This window comes from Arachis stenosperma, chromosome 3 (assembly GCF_014773155.1).
Source record: "Arachis stenosperma cultivar V10309 chromosome 3, arast.V10309.gnm1.PFL2, whole genome shotgun sequence".
NCBI classification, from domain to species: Eukaryota; Viridiplantae; Streptophyta; class Magnoliopsida; order Fabales; family Fabaceae; genus Arachis; species Arachis stenosperma.
In genome coordinates this window covers 38,295,770-38,310,376 of record NC_080379.1, presented here as the reverse complement: position 1 = coordinate 38,310,376, position 14,607 = coordinate 38,295,770, and the positions used below count along the sequence as shown (strand labels likewise).

General features: G+C 38.8%; 1 non-coding gene across 1 annotated transcript; it reads right to left on the bottom strand.

Moving 5' to 3' along the window:
- Positions 1-10,714: 10,714 nt before the first annotated feature.
- LOC130971698 (small nucleolar RNA R71) lies at positions 10,715-10,818 on the bottom strand. The gene has a single exon (XR_009082911.1). It is a non-coding gene; the product is annotated as a small nucleolar RNA R71 (small nucleolar RNA).
- Positions 10,819-14,607: the final 3,789 nt, after the last annotated feature.

Genomic DNA, 14,607 nt, shown 5'->3' with positions numbered 1-14,607 from the left:
GTTTTCAGAATGGACCATATTAGATATATTCTATTATGGTCTCTCTGAATTTTCGAAAATGTCATTGGACCATTCTGCAGGTAGATCTATTCACCTGAAGAAAACGCCTGAAGAGGCTCAAGAACTCATTGACATGGTTGCAAACAACCAATTCATGTACACTTCTGAGAGGAATTCCGTGAACAATGGGATACCTCAGAAGAAAGGAGTTCTTGAAATTGATACTCTGAATGCCATATTGGCTCAGAACAAAGTGTTGACTCAACAGGTCAACATGATCTCTCAAAATCTGAATGGATGGCAACATGCATCCAACAGTACTAGAGAGGCAGCTTCTGAAGAAGCTTATGATCCTGAGAACCCTGCCATGGCAGAGGTTAATTACATGGGTGAACCTTATGGAAACACCTATAACTCATCATGGAGAAATTATCCAAATTTCTCATGGAAGGATCAACAAAAGCCTCAACAAGGCTTTAACAATGGTGGACGCAACAGGCTGGGCAATAGCAAGCCATATCCATCATCTTCTCAGCAACAGACAGAGAATTCTGAACAAAACACTTCTAATTTAGCCAATGTAGTCTCTGATCTGTCAAAATCCACTTTCAGTTTCATGAGTGAAACAAGATCCTCCATCAGAAATCTGGAGGCACAAGTGGGCCAGCTGAGTAAGAAAGTCATTGAAACTCCTCCCAGTACTCTCCCAAGCAATACAGAAGAGAATCCAAAAGGAGAGTGCAAAGCCATTGACATAGTCAATATGGCCGAATGCACAAAGGAGGAGGAGGACGAAAATCCTAGTGAGAAAGACCTCCTGGGACGTCCCTCAAGCAAGAAGGAGTTTCCTATTAAGGATCCAGAGGAATCTGAGGCTCATACAGAGACCATAGAGATTCCATTGAATCTCCTTCTGCCATTCATGAGCTCTGAAGACTATTCATCCTCTGAAGAGGATGAAGATGTAACTGGAGAGCAAGTTTCTCAATATTTAGGAGCTATCATGAAGCTGAATGCCAAGTTGTTTGGTAATGAGACTTGGAAAAGTGAACCTCCCTTGCTCATTAATGAACTGAATACTTGGATTCAGAAAATTCTACCTCAAAAGAAACAAGATCCTGGCAAGTTCTTAATACCTTGTACCATAGGCACCATGACCTTTGCAAAAGCTCTGTGTGATCTGGGATCAGGGATAAATCTTATGCCACTCTCTGTAATGGAGAAGCTGGGGATCATTGAGGTACAACCTGCCTTGTTCTCATTACAACTGGTAGACAAGTCATTGAGACAAGCTTATGGAATAGTAGAGGACGTGTTAGTAAAGGTTGAAGGCCTTTACATCCCTGCTGATTTTATAATCTTAGACACTAGGAAGGAAGAGGATGATTGCATCATCCTTGGAAGACCTTTCCTAGCCACAGCAGGAGCTGTGATAGATGTCAACAGAGGTGAGTTAGTCCTTCAATTGAATGGGGACTACCTCGTGTTTAAGGCACATGGCCATTCCTCTGTGACAAAAGAGAGTAAGCATAAAGAGCTTCTCTCAGTTCAGAGTCAAGAAGAGCCCCCACAGTCAAACTCTAAGTTTGGTGTTGTGAGGCCACAACCAAACTCTAAGTTTGGTGTTAAGATCCCATATCCAAACTCTAAGTTTGGTGTGGACAACTATACAACATTGACCTGATCACCTTGTGGCTCCATGAGAGCCACTGTCAAGCTATTGACATTAAAGAAGCGCTTGTTGGGAGGCAACCCAATTTTATTTATCTAATTTCTATTTTATACTATTTTATTGTTATTTTGTGTTTTATTAGGTACATGATCATGAGGAGTCACGAAAAAATCATAAAAATTAAAAACAGAATCAAAAATAGCAGAAGAAAAAATTTTCACCCTGGAGGACGCACAGGCGGGCGTTCAACGCCAGTAAGGTGCATCTGGCTGGCGTTCAACGCCAGAATAGAGCACCATTCTGGCGCTGAACGCCAGAAACAAGCAACATTCTGGCGCTGAACGCCAGGAATGTGCACAGAGAGGAAAAACTGGCGCTGAACGCCAGTAACAAGCATGAAACGGGCGTTCAACGCCAGAAACATGCTTTACATGGGCGTTGAACGCTTAGAATGTGCACCAATGGGCGTTTAAACGCCAGAATAGTGTGCCAAGGCATTTTACATGCCTATTTGGTGCAGGGATGGAATTCCTTGACACCTCAGGACCTGTGGACCTCACAGGATTCCCACCTACCTCGCCCTCTCTCTCTCCATTCATGGTCATCCCTTCTGTTCTTCATTCACCACTCACATCCTTCCACTCTTCCCCATGAACCCCACCTACCTTCAAAAGTTCAAAACTCTTTCCCACCCAAACCCACCCATATAGCCGAATACACACATCCCTCCATCTCCTCCATCTCTTCTTCTTCTTCTTCATCTTTTCTTTCTTCTCTTGCTCGAGGGCGAGCAATATTTTAAGTTTGGTGTGGTAAAAGCATAGCTTTTTGCTTTTCCATTACCATTAATGGCACCTAAGGCCAGAGAAACCTCAAAGGGAAGACAAAAGCTTCCACCTCTGAGTCATGGGAGATGGAAAGACTCATATAAGCCGTCATAGCTCAGTGGTAGAACATGTGGCTGCAAATCAAGAGATCCCTGAGATACCTCAGGGGATAAGTTGTCCTCCACACAAATATTGGAAGCAACTAAGGGTAGAAACACCAAAATTACTAGAAATCATTCAACAGAAGCAAGGAAGAGACATAGAGGAGCTCAAAGAGCACCATTGGACCTTCAAGAAGGCGCCACCCTCACTCAGGTGGATTCATTCCTTGTTCTTATTTCTTTCTGCTTTTCGGTTTTTATGCTGTGTTTATCTATGTTTTGTGTCTTTAGTTCATGATCATTAGTATGTAACCATGCCTTAAAGCTATGAATAAAATCCATTAATCCTTCACCTCTCTTAAATGAAAAATGTTTTAATTCAAAAGAACAAGAAGTACATGAATTTCGAATTTATCCTTGAATTTAATTTAATTATATTGATGTGGTGACAATACTTTTTGTTTTCTGAATGAATGCTTGAACAGTGCATATGTCTTTTGATCTTGTTGTTTATGAATGTTAAAATTGTTGGCTCTTGAAAGAATGATGAACAAAGAAAAATGTTATTGATGATCTGAAAAATCATGAAATTGATTCTTGAAGCAAGAAAAAGCAGTGAAAAAAAAAAGAAGGAGCAGTAGAAAAAGCCAATAGCCCTTAAAACCAAAAGGCAAGGGTAAAAAGGATCCAAGGCTTTGAGCATCAATGGATAGGAGGGCCCAAGGAAATAAAATCCAGGCCTAAGCGGCTAAATCAAGCTGTCCCTAACCATGTGCTTGTGTCGTGAAGGTCCAAGTGAAAAGCTTGAGACTGAGTGGTTAAAGTCGTGATCCAAAGCAAAAAGAGTGTGCTTAAGAGCTCTGGGCACCTCTAACTGGGGACTCTAGCAAAGCTAAGTCACAATCTGAAAAGGTTCACCCAATTATGTGTCTGTGGCATTTGTGTATCCGGTGGTAATACTGGAAAATAAAATGCTTAGGGCCATGGCCAAGACTCATAAGTAGCTGTGTTCAAGAATCAACATGCTTAACTAGGAAAATCAATAACACTATCCAAAATTCTAAGTTCCTAGAGAAGCCAATCATTCTAAACTTCAAAGGAAAAAGTGAGATGCTAAAACTGTTCAGAAGCAAAAAGCTACAAGTCCCGCTCATCTAATTAGAATTAATATTTCATTGATATTTTGAAATTTATAGTATATTCTCTTCTTTTTATCCTAATTGATTTTCAGTTGCTTGGGGACAAGCAACAATTTAAGTTTGGTGTTGTGATGAGCGGATAATTTATACGCTTTTTGGCATTGTTTTTAGGTAGTTTTTAGTAAGTTTAAGCTACTTTTAGGGATGTTTTCATTAGTTTTTATGTTAAATTCACATTTCTGGACTTTACTATGAGTTTGTGTGTTTTTCTGTGATTTCAGGTAATTTCTGGCTGAAATTGAGGGACTTGAGCAAAACTCTGAAAAAGGCTGACAAAAGGACTGCTGATACTGTTGGATTCTGACCTCCCTGCACTCAAAATGGATTTTCTGGAGCTACAAAACTCCAAATGGCGCGCTCTCAACGGCGTTGGAAAGTAGACATCCAGAGCTTTCCAAAAATATATAATAGTCCATACTTTATTCGGAAATTGACGACGTAACTTGGCGTTGAACGCCAAGTTCATGCTGCTGTCTGGAGTTAAACGCCAGAAAAACGTCATGATCCGGAGTTGAACGCCCAAAACACGTCATAACTCGGAGTTCAACTCCAAGAGAAGCCTCAGCTCGTGGATTGATCAAGCTCAGCCCAAACATACACCAAGTGGGCCCCGGAAGTGGATTTATGCATCAATTACTTACTCATGTAAACCCTAGGAGCTAGTTTATTATAAATAGAACATTTAACTAATGTATTTGACATCTTTGAACGCATAGTTCTTAGACCATGGGGGCTGGCCATTCGGCCATGACTGAACCTTTTACTTATGTATTTTCAACCGTGGAGTTTCTGCACACCATAGATTAAGGGTGTGGAGCTCTGCTGTACCTCAAGTATTAATGCAATTCTATTTTCTTTTATTCAATTCTCTCTTATTCTTATTCCAAGATATTCATTCGCAACCAAGAACATGATGAATGTGATGATTATATGACCCTCATTATCATTCTCACTTATGAACACGCGTGATTGACAACCACTTCCGTTCTACATGCAACAGAGCTTGAATGTGTATCTCTTAGATTCCCCAACAGAATCTTCGTGGTATAAGCTAGATAGTTGGCGGCATTTATGAGGATCCGAAAAGTCTCACCTTGTCTGTGGTATTCCGAGTAGGATCCTGGAAATCCGGAAAGTCTAACCTTGTCTGTGGTATTCCGAGTAGGATTCCGGTAATGAATGACTGTGACGTGCTTCAGACTCGCAAGTGCTGGGCGTTAGTGACAGACGCAAAAGAATCAAGGGATTCTATTCCAGTAGGCGCGGAAACCAACCAGTGATTAGCCGTGCTGTGACAGAGCGCGTGAGCGTAGTTTTCACTGCGAGGATGGGATGTAGCCTTCGGCCAGGTGATGCCTCAAGACGATTAGCCATGCGAGTGACAGCCGCAGAGGACCATTTTCCCGAGAGGATTGAAAGTAGCCATCGTCGAACGGTGAACCCCTATACACAGCTTGCCATGGAAAGGAGTAAGAAAGATTGAGTTGAAGCAGTAGGAAAGTAGGCGTCCTTGAGCCATACAGTATCTCCATTCGCTTATCTGAAATTCCCACCAATGAATCTGCATAAGTATTCTATCCCTTTTATTATTTCTATTTTCTTATTTCTATTTTCGAAACCATAAACAATTTTAATCTGCCTAACTGAGATTTACAAGGTGACCATAGCTTGCTTCATACCAACAATCTCTGTGGGATCGACCCTTACTCGCGTAAGGTTTATTACTTGGACGACCCAGTACACTTGCTGGTTAGTTGAATGGAGTTGTGAAAACAACCGATGCCATAATAATGATTTCATACAAGTACAAAAGAACATGGATCACAATTTCGTCCACCAATAGACAATATTAAATTTTTTTTGTGTGCCTTAGAAAGCGGTAAAACAACCACACTATCTCAACTTCAGGCTTTCAACAATTCAAGCGTGCTAACCTACTATTAGGTGAGTCCCCGTTGCTTAGTTTTCCTTATATACTAATTTTCACACCATCCATGTTGGTTTCTACAACTTGATATCACGGTGTCCTTTGTCTTTCGGTTTTTGTATGATTATGGATTGTTGAAAAAAGAAATTCCAATTCTATATGCTCATGTGGGAGTCGCCTGAAGTGAATTGCTTTTTTGTGAATCATTTATTGGCATGCCTTCTTGTGAAGGAATGAAACAATATCTGGAGCTATCTAGTTGATGCATTGTGTGAAAGAATTTTTCCTTGATGATTGGTATGCTTCTAGTTGATGGATGTGCTCCTGGTCATTTGTTAGTGATACTTGAAAGCTGTTTGGGTAGCACCTGTGATAGGGAATTCGATGGTGGGTGTGGTTGATAGACATGACCCATAGTAATTTTGATTGTTAGTTAAGTGTGCGGATGGTCAGTTATATTGTGTATTTACTGATATATGTGTTCAAGAATTAGTTTTCCATCCTAATTATAGATGGTTACTAATGGGAAGTTTTTAGCTTTGATATTTGTTTATCTTCCATAACATAGAAGATATTAATACAAGGCTATAATCCTTGATGCCAATATATTCGTATCTGACTCGATGCATCAGTGTAATATTCTCGTGCCATATAACTCAAATAAATTAGGTTACATCAATTGGTAAGTAATATCATGATTTTATTTATGTCATTTGAGTGGAGGTCACCTGAGGCTTCTGTAAGATTTAACATTGAAAGGTTTCAGGGGGACTATTACGTGAGCAAATTATCACGTTGCCCGAACAAATCAATCTGTATACCGGCTGAACTGAAACTCAGATGGGTAAAAAGGTATCGAACAAATTACAACACTAAAGCAACATATTTTTTTTCCATAACGTTATTCTGATCCTTTTTGGTTTTGCTCAACAGAAACTAGTAGAGACCCGGTGCTTGATGAGCGGATAATTTATACACTTTTTGGCATTATTTTTAGGTAGTTTTTAGTAAGTTCAAGCTACTTTTAGGGATGTTTTCATTCGTTTTTATGTTAAATTCACATTTCTGGACTTTACTATGAGTTTGTATATTTTTCTGTGATTTCAGGTAATTTCTAGCTGAAATTGAGGGACCTGAGCAAAACTCTGAAAAGGAGGCTAACAAAGGACTGCTGATGCTGTTGGAATCTGACCTCCCTGCACTCGAAATAGATTTTTTGGAGCTACAAAACTCCAAATGGCGCGCTCTCAATGGCGTTGAAAAGTAGACATCCAGAGCTTTCTAGCAATATATAATAGTTCATACTTTATTCGGGAATTGACGACATAAATTGGCGCTCAACGCCAGTTCCATGTTGCTGTCTGGAGTCAAACGCCAGAAACACGTCACGACCCGGAGTTGAACGCCCAAAACACGTTACAACTTGGCGTTCAACTCAAAAAGAAGCCTTAGCTCGTGGATAGATCAAGCTCAGCCCAAACATACACCAAGTGGGCCCCGGAAGTGGATTTATGCATCAATTACTTACTCCTGTAAACCCTAGTAGCTAGTCTAGTATAAATAGGATAGTTTACTATTGTATTAGATATCTTTGGACGTTTAGTTCTCAGATCATGGGGGCTGGCCTCTCGGCCATGCCTGAACCTTTCACTTATGTATTTTCAATGGTGGAGTTTCTACACACCATAGATTAAGGGTGTGGAGCTCTGCTGTACCTCAAGTTTTAATGCAATTACTACTATTTCCTATTCAATTCTCTTTATTCCTATTCTAAGATATTCGTTGCTCTTTAACTTGATGAATGTGATGATCCGTGACACTCATCATTATTCTCACCTATGAACGTGCGTGATTGACAACCACTTCCGTTCTACCTTAGGCCGGGCGCATATCTCTTGGATTCCTTAATCAGAATCTTTGTGGTATAAGCTAGAATTGATGGCGGCATTCATGAGAATCCGGAAAGTCTAAACCTTGTCTGTGGTATTTCGAGTAGGATTCTGGGATTGAATGACTGTGACGAGCTTCAAACTCGCGATTGCTGGGCGTGATGACAAACACAAAAGAATCAAGGGATTCTATTCCAACATGATCGAGAACCGACAGATGATTAGCCGTGCTGTGACAGAGCATTTGGACCTTTTTCACTGAGAGGATGGGATGTAGCCATTGACAATGGTGATGCCCTACATACAACTTGCCATAGAAGGGAGTGATAAAATTGGATGAATGAAATAGGAAAGCAGAGATTCAGGAGGAGCACAGCATCTCCCTACACTTATCTGAAATTCTCACCAATGATTTACATAAGTATTTCTATCCTAGTTTATTTATCTTTGTTTTCTATTTATTTTATTAATCATATTTAAACCAATAATCCCTTAAATTAGTTAAATCCGCCTGACTGAGATTTACAAGATGACCATAGCTTGCTTCATACCAACAATCTCTGTGGGATCGACCCTTACTCACGTAAGGTTTATTACTTGGATGACCCAGTACACTTGCTGGTTAGTTGAACGGAGTTGTGACCACACATACCGAAGAGCTATTATCTCGAATTAAATTTCATACAAGTACAAAGAGTACGAATCACAATTTTGTCCACCAAGTTTTTGGCTCCGTTGCCGGGGATTGTTCGAGTTTGGACAACTAACGGTTCATCTTGTTGCTCAGATTAGGTAATTTTTCTTTTAAAAAAGTTTTCAAATTTTTTTTAAGAAAATTTCTCACCTGTTTTCGAAAATTATTCAGAATTTTTAAAGAATGAATTCTAGTGTTTCATGAAGCATGTTGAAGCTTGGCTGGCTGTAAAGCCATATCCAAATTCTTTTGGTCTGAGGCTTCTAAATCATCATCACAAGAGCTAGCCAACTATTCCTCATCCACTTGTTGTTGTATGACTGATGATATCCCAAAGCTGGCTGGCGATTATGCCATGCCCAACCCTTTGATTGGAGCTTTGGGCTAATATTGAAAGATTTCTGGAATTCTTCTTAAAGATTTTGAATTTCTCATTTTCTTTTTCCATATGTTTTTCAAAAAAAAATTAAATAAAAATACAAAAAAATCATAAAATCATAAAAACCAAAAATATTTTGTGTTTCTTGTTTGAGTCTTGAGTCAATTTTTAAGTTTGGTGTCAAATTGCATGTTTTAAAAATTATTATGCATTTTTCGAAAATTCATGCATTCATAGTGTTCTTCATGATCTTCAAGTTGTTCTTGGTAAGTCTTCTTGTTTGATCTTGATGTTTTCTTGTTTTGCATCTTTTGTTGTTTTTCATGTGCATTTTTGCATTCATAGTGTCCATGCATTAAAGATTTCTAAGTTTGGTGTCTTGCATGTTTTCTTTACATTAAAAATTTTTCAAAAATATGTTCTTGATGTTCATCATGATCTTCAAAGTGCTCTTGGTGTTCATCTTGACATTCATAGTGTTCTTGCATGCATCATGTGTTTGATCCAAAATTTTCATGTTTTGGGTCATTTTTTTTCTCTCTCATCATTAAAAATTCAAAAAATAAAAAAATATCTTTTCCTTATTTCTCTCCAAATTTTTGAAATTTTGGGTTGACTTGGTCAAAAATTTTTAAAATTAGTTTCTTACAAGTCAAGTCAAATTTTCAATTTTAAAAATCTTATCTTTTTAAAATCTTTTTCAAAAATCATATCTTTTTCATTTTTCTTATTATTTTCGAAAAATTCCAAAAATCTTTTTCAAAATATTTTCAAAATATTTTTCTTATCTTTATATCATATTTTCGAAAATCATGCTAACAATTAATATGATTGATTAAAAAATTTGAAGTTTGTTACTTTCTTGTTAAGAAAGGTTCAATCTTTAAATTCTAGAATCTTATCTTTTAGTTTCTTGTTAGTTAAGTAATTAATTTTAATTTTAAAAATTGAATCTTTTTCAAAATATCTTTTTCTTAAAAATCTTATCTTTTTATCTTATCTTCCTATCTTATCTTTTTATCATATCTTTTTCAAAAATTTGATTTCAAAATATCTTATCTAACTTCTTATCTTTTCAAATTTGATTTTAATATCTTTTTCAACTAACTATTTGACTTTTTGTTTGTTTCTTATCTTTTTCAAAACCACCTAACTACTTTTTCCTCTCTAATTTTCGAAAAATATCTCATCTCTTTTTCAAAAATTCTTTTTAATTATTTTAAATTTTAATTTTAATTATATCTGATCTTTAATTTTCGAAAATCACTAACCACTTTTTCAAAATTATTTTCGAAATTCTCTATCTCTCCTCTCCTTTTATTTATTTATTTATTTATTCACTAACACTTCTCTTCATCTCAGATCACTACCTCTATCCTTACCCATTCTTCTTCACTCTTCTTCCCTTTCTTCTTCTACTAACAATAAGGATCCTCTTTACTGTGACATAGAGGATTCCTCTTTCTTTTCTTGTTCTCTTCTTCCCTGTATGAGCAGGAACAAGGAAAAAGACACTCTTGTTGAAGCTGATCCAGAACCTGAAAGGACTCTAAAGAGAAAACTAAGAGAAGCTAAATTACAACAATCCAGAGGCAACCTTTTTGAAATTTTCAAACAAGAGAAGGAGATGACAGCCGAACCCAACAACAATAATGCAAGGAGGATGCTTGGTGACTTCACAAAACCAACGTCCAAATTTGATGGAAGAAGCATCTTCATTCCTGCCATTGGAGCAAATAATTTTGAGCTGAAACCTCAATTAGTTGCTTTAATGCAACAGAACTGCAAGTTTCATGGACTTCTATCTGAAGATCCTTATCAGTTTTTAACTGAGTTCTTGCAGATTTGTGAGACTGTTAAGACGAATGGAGTAGATCCTGAAGTCTACAGGCTCATGCTTTTCCCTTTTGCTGTAAGAGATAGAGCTAGAACATGGTTGGACTCACAACCTAAAGATAGCCTGGACTCCTGGGATAAGCTGGTCACGGCCTTCTTGGATAAATTCTTTCCTCCTCAAAAGCTGAGCAAGCTTAGAGTAGATGTTCAGACCTTCAAGCAAAAAGATGGTGAATCCCTCTATGAAGCTTGGGAAAGATACAAGCAGATGACCAAAAAGTGTCCTTCTGACATGTTTTCAGAATGGACCATATTGGATATATTCTATTATGGTCTATCTGAATTTTCCAAGATGTCATTGGACCATTCTGCAGGTGGATCCATTCACCTAAAGAAAACACATGCAGAAGCTCAAGAACTTCTTGACATGGTTGCAAACAACCAATTCATGTACACTTCTGAGAGGAATTCCGTGAATAGTGGGACGCCTCAGAGGAAGGAAGTTCTTGAAATTGATGCTCTGAATGCCATACTAGCTCAGAACAAAGTGTTGACTCTGCAAGTCAACATGATCTCTCAAAGTCTGAATGGATGGCAAAATGCATCCAACAGCATTAAAGAGGCAGCTTCAGAAGAAGCTTATGATCCTGAAAACCCTGCAATAGCAGAGGTTAATTACATGGGTGAATCTTATGGAAACACCTATAATTCATCATGGAGAAATCATCCGAATTTCTCATGGAAGGATCAACAAAAGCCTCAACAAGGCTTTAATAATGGTGGGAGAAATAGGCTCAGTAATAACAAGCCTTTTCCATCATCTTCTCAACAACAGACAGAGAATTCTGAACAGAACTCCTCTAACTTAGCAAACATAGTCTCTGATCTGTCAAAGGCCACCTTAAGTTTCATGAGTGAAACAAGGTCCTCCATTAGAAATCTGGAGGCACAAGTGGGCCAGCTGAGTAAGAAAATCATTGAAACTCATCCCAGTATCCTCCCAAGCAATACAAAAGAAAATCCAAAAGGAGAGTGCAAGGCCATTGATGTAATCAATATGGCCAAATGCACAAGGGAGGAGAAGGAGGAAAATCCTAGTGAGGAATACCTCCTGGGACGTCTCTCAAACAAGAAGGAGTTCTCTATTGAGGACCTAAAGGAATCTGAGGCTCATATAGAGACCATAGAGATTCCATTAAATCTCCTTCTGCCATTCATGAGCTCTGAAGACTATTCCTCCTCAGAAGAGGATGAAGATGTGATTGGAGAGCAAGTTGCTCAATATCTAGGAGCTATCATGAAGCTGAATGCCAAGTTGTTTGGTAATGAGACTTGGGAAGGTGAACCTCCCTTGCTCATTAGTGAACTAGATACATGGATTCAGAAAACTTTACCTCAAAAGAGACAAGATCCTGGTAAATTCTTAATACCATATACTATAGGCACCATGACCTTTAACAAGGCTCTGTGTGACCTGGGGTCAGGCATAAATCTTATGCCACTCTCTGTAATAGAGAAACTAGGGATCATTGAGGTACAGCCTGCCTTATTCTCATTACAATTGGCAGACAAGTCAGTAAGACAACCTTATGGATTAGTAGAGGACGTGTTAGTAAAGGTTGAAGGCCCTTACATCCCTGCTGATTTCATATTCTTAGACACTAGGAAGGAAGAAGATGAATGCATCATCCTTGGAAGACCCTTCCTAGCCACAGCAGAAGCTGTGATTGATGTTAATAGAGGAGAATTAGTCCTTCAATTGAATGGGGATTACCTTGTGTTTAAAGCTCAAGGATCTCCCTCTGCAACCATAGAGAGGAAGCATGAAAAGCTTCTCTCAGTACAGAGTCAAGAAGAGCCCTGGTGGACGAAATTGTGATCACTATTCTGTTCAAGTTGTTTGTCTTTGTATGGAATTATTATTATGGCACTGCCATGTTCTAATTATTTTGAGATGAAGGCTTCTAAGGAGCAGCACCTGTGTGAGGTTTTCTTTATTGGAATTCACAACTCCGTTCAACTAACCAGCAAGTGTACTGGGTCGTCCAAGTAATAACCTTACGTGAGTAAGGGTCGAATCCACAGAGATTGTTGGTATGAAGCAAGCTATGGTCACCTTGCAAATCTCAGTTAGGCGGATTGAACATTTGTAATAGTGATAATTGGATTGTTCTAATAAAAAGGAATAATAAAAGGGATAGAAATACTTATGCAGATTCATTGGTAGGAATTTCAGATAAGTGGAATGGAGATGCTGTAGAGCTCTCGGACGCCTGCTATCCCATTGCTTCTACTCAATCCTTCTTACTCCTCTCCATGGCAAGCTTTGTATAGGGGTTCACTATCAGCTGTGGCTACTTTCATTCCTCTCGGGGAATAACCTGTACGGCTGTCACTCGCACAGCTAACCAGTCTGGAGGCATCACCCATGGTTGATAGCTACATCCCATCCTCGCAGTGAAAGCTAATGCACGCACTCTGTCACAGTACGGCCAATCACCGGTTGGTTCCCGCTCCTATTGGAATAGAATCCCTCTTTTGCGTTTGTCACTAACGCCCAGCAGGTTAAAGTTTGAAGCACGTCACAGTCATTCATGAACGGAATCCTACTCAGAATACCACAGACAAGGTGAGACCTTCCGGATTCCTAGGATCCTACTCAGAACACCACAGACAAGGTTGGACTTTCCGGATCCAGATGAATGCCGCCATCTATCTAGCTTATACCACGAAGATTCTGTTGGGGAATCTAAGAGATACACATTCAAGCTTTGTTGCATGTAGAACGGAAGTGGTTGTCAATCACGCGCGCTCATGAGTGAGAATAATAATGAGGGTTATCTAACTCATCATCATTCATCATGTTCTTGAGTACGAATGAATATCTTGGAATAAGAATAAGATAGAGAATTGAATAAAAGAAAATAGAACTTCATTAATCTTTGAGGTACAGCAGAGCTCCACACCCTTAATCTATGGTGTGCAGAAACTCCACCGTTGAAAATACATAAGCAAGAGGTTCAGGCATGGCCGAATGGCCAGCCCCCTAAACGTGATCACTAGATCAAAATACAATCCAGGATGTCTAATACAATAGTAAGAGGTCCTATATATACTAGACTAGCTACTAGGGTTTACATGAGTAAGTATTGATGCATAAATCCACTTCCGGGGCCCACTTGGTGTATGCTTGGCTGAGCTTGATCTATCCACGAGCTGAGGCTTCTCTTGGAGTTGAATTTCGAGTTGTGATGTGCTTTGGGCGTTCAACTCCGGATTATGACGTTTTTCTGGCGTTTAACTCCAGAAGGGAGCGTGTACTTGGCGTTCAACGCCAGTTTGCGTCGTCATTCTTCGAATAAAGTATGGACTATTATATATTGCTGGAAAGCCCTGGATGTCTACTTTCAACGCCGTTGAGAGCGCGCCATTTAGAGTTCTGTAGCTCCAGAAAATCCATTTCGAGTGCAGGAGGTCAGATTCCAACAGCATCAGCAGTCCTTTGTCAGCCTCTTTCAGAGTTTTGCTCAAATCCCTCAATTTCAGTCAGAATTTTACCTGAAATCACAGAAAAACACACAAACTCATAGTAAAGTCCAGAAATGTGAATTTAACATAAAAACTAATGAAAACATCCCTAAAAGTAGCTTAAACTTACTAAAAACTATATAAAAACAATGCCAAAAAGCGTATAAATTATCCGCTCATCCAACACCAAACTTAAATTGTTGCTTGTCCCCAAGCAACTGAAAATCAAATAGGATAAAAAGAAGAGAATATACTATAAAATCCAAATATCAATGAATATTAATTTAATTACATGAGCGGGACTTATAGCTTTTTGCTTCTGAACAGCTTTGGCACCTCACTTTTTCCTTTGTAGTTTAGAGGTATTGGCGTCTCTGGGGAACTTAGAACTTGGGATAGTGTTATTGACTTTCCTAGTTAAGCATGTTGATTCTTGAACACAGCTACTTTATGAGTCTTGGCTGTGGCCCTAAGCACTTTGTCTTCCAGTATTACCACCGGATACACAAATGCCACAGACACATAACTGGGTGACCTTTCAGATTGTGACTTAGC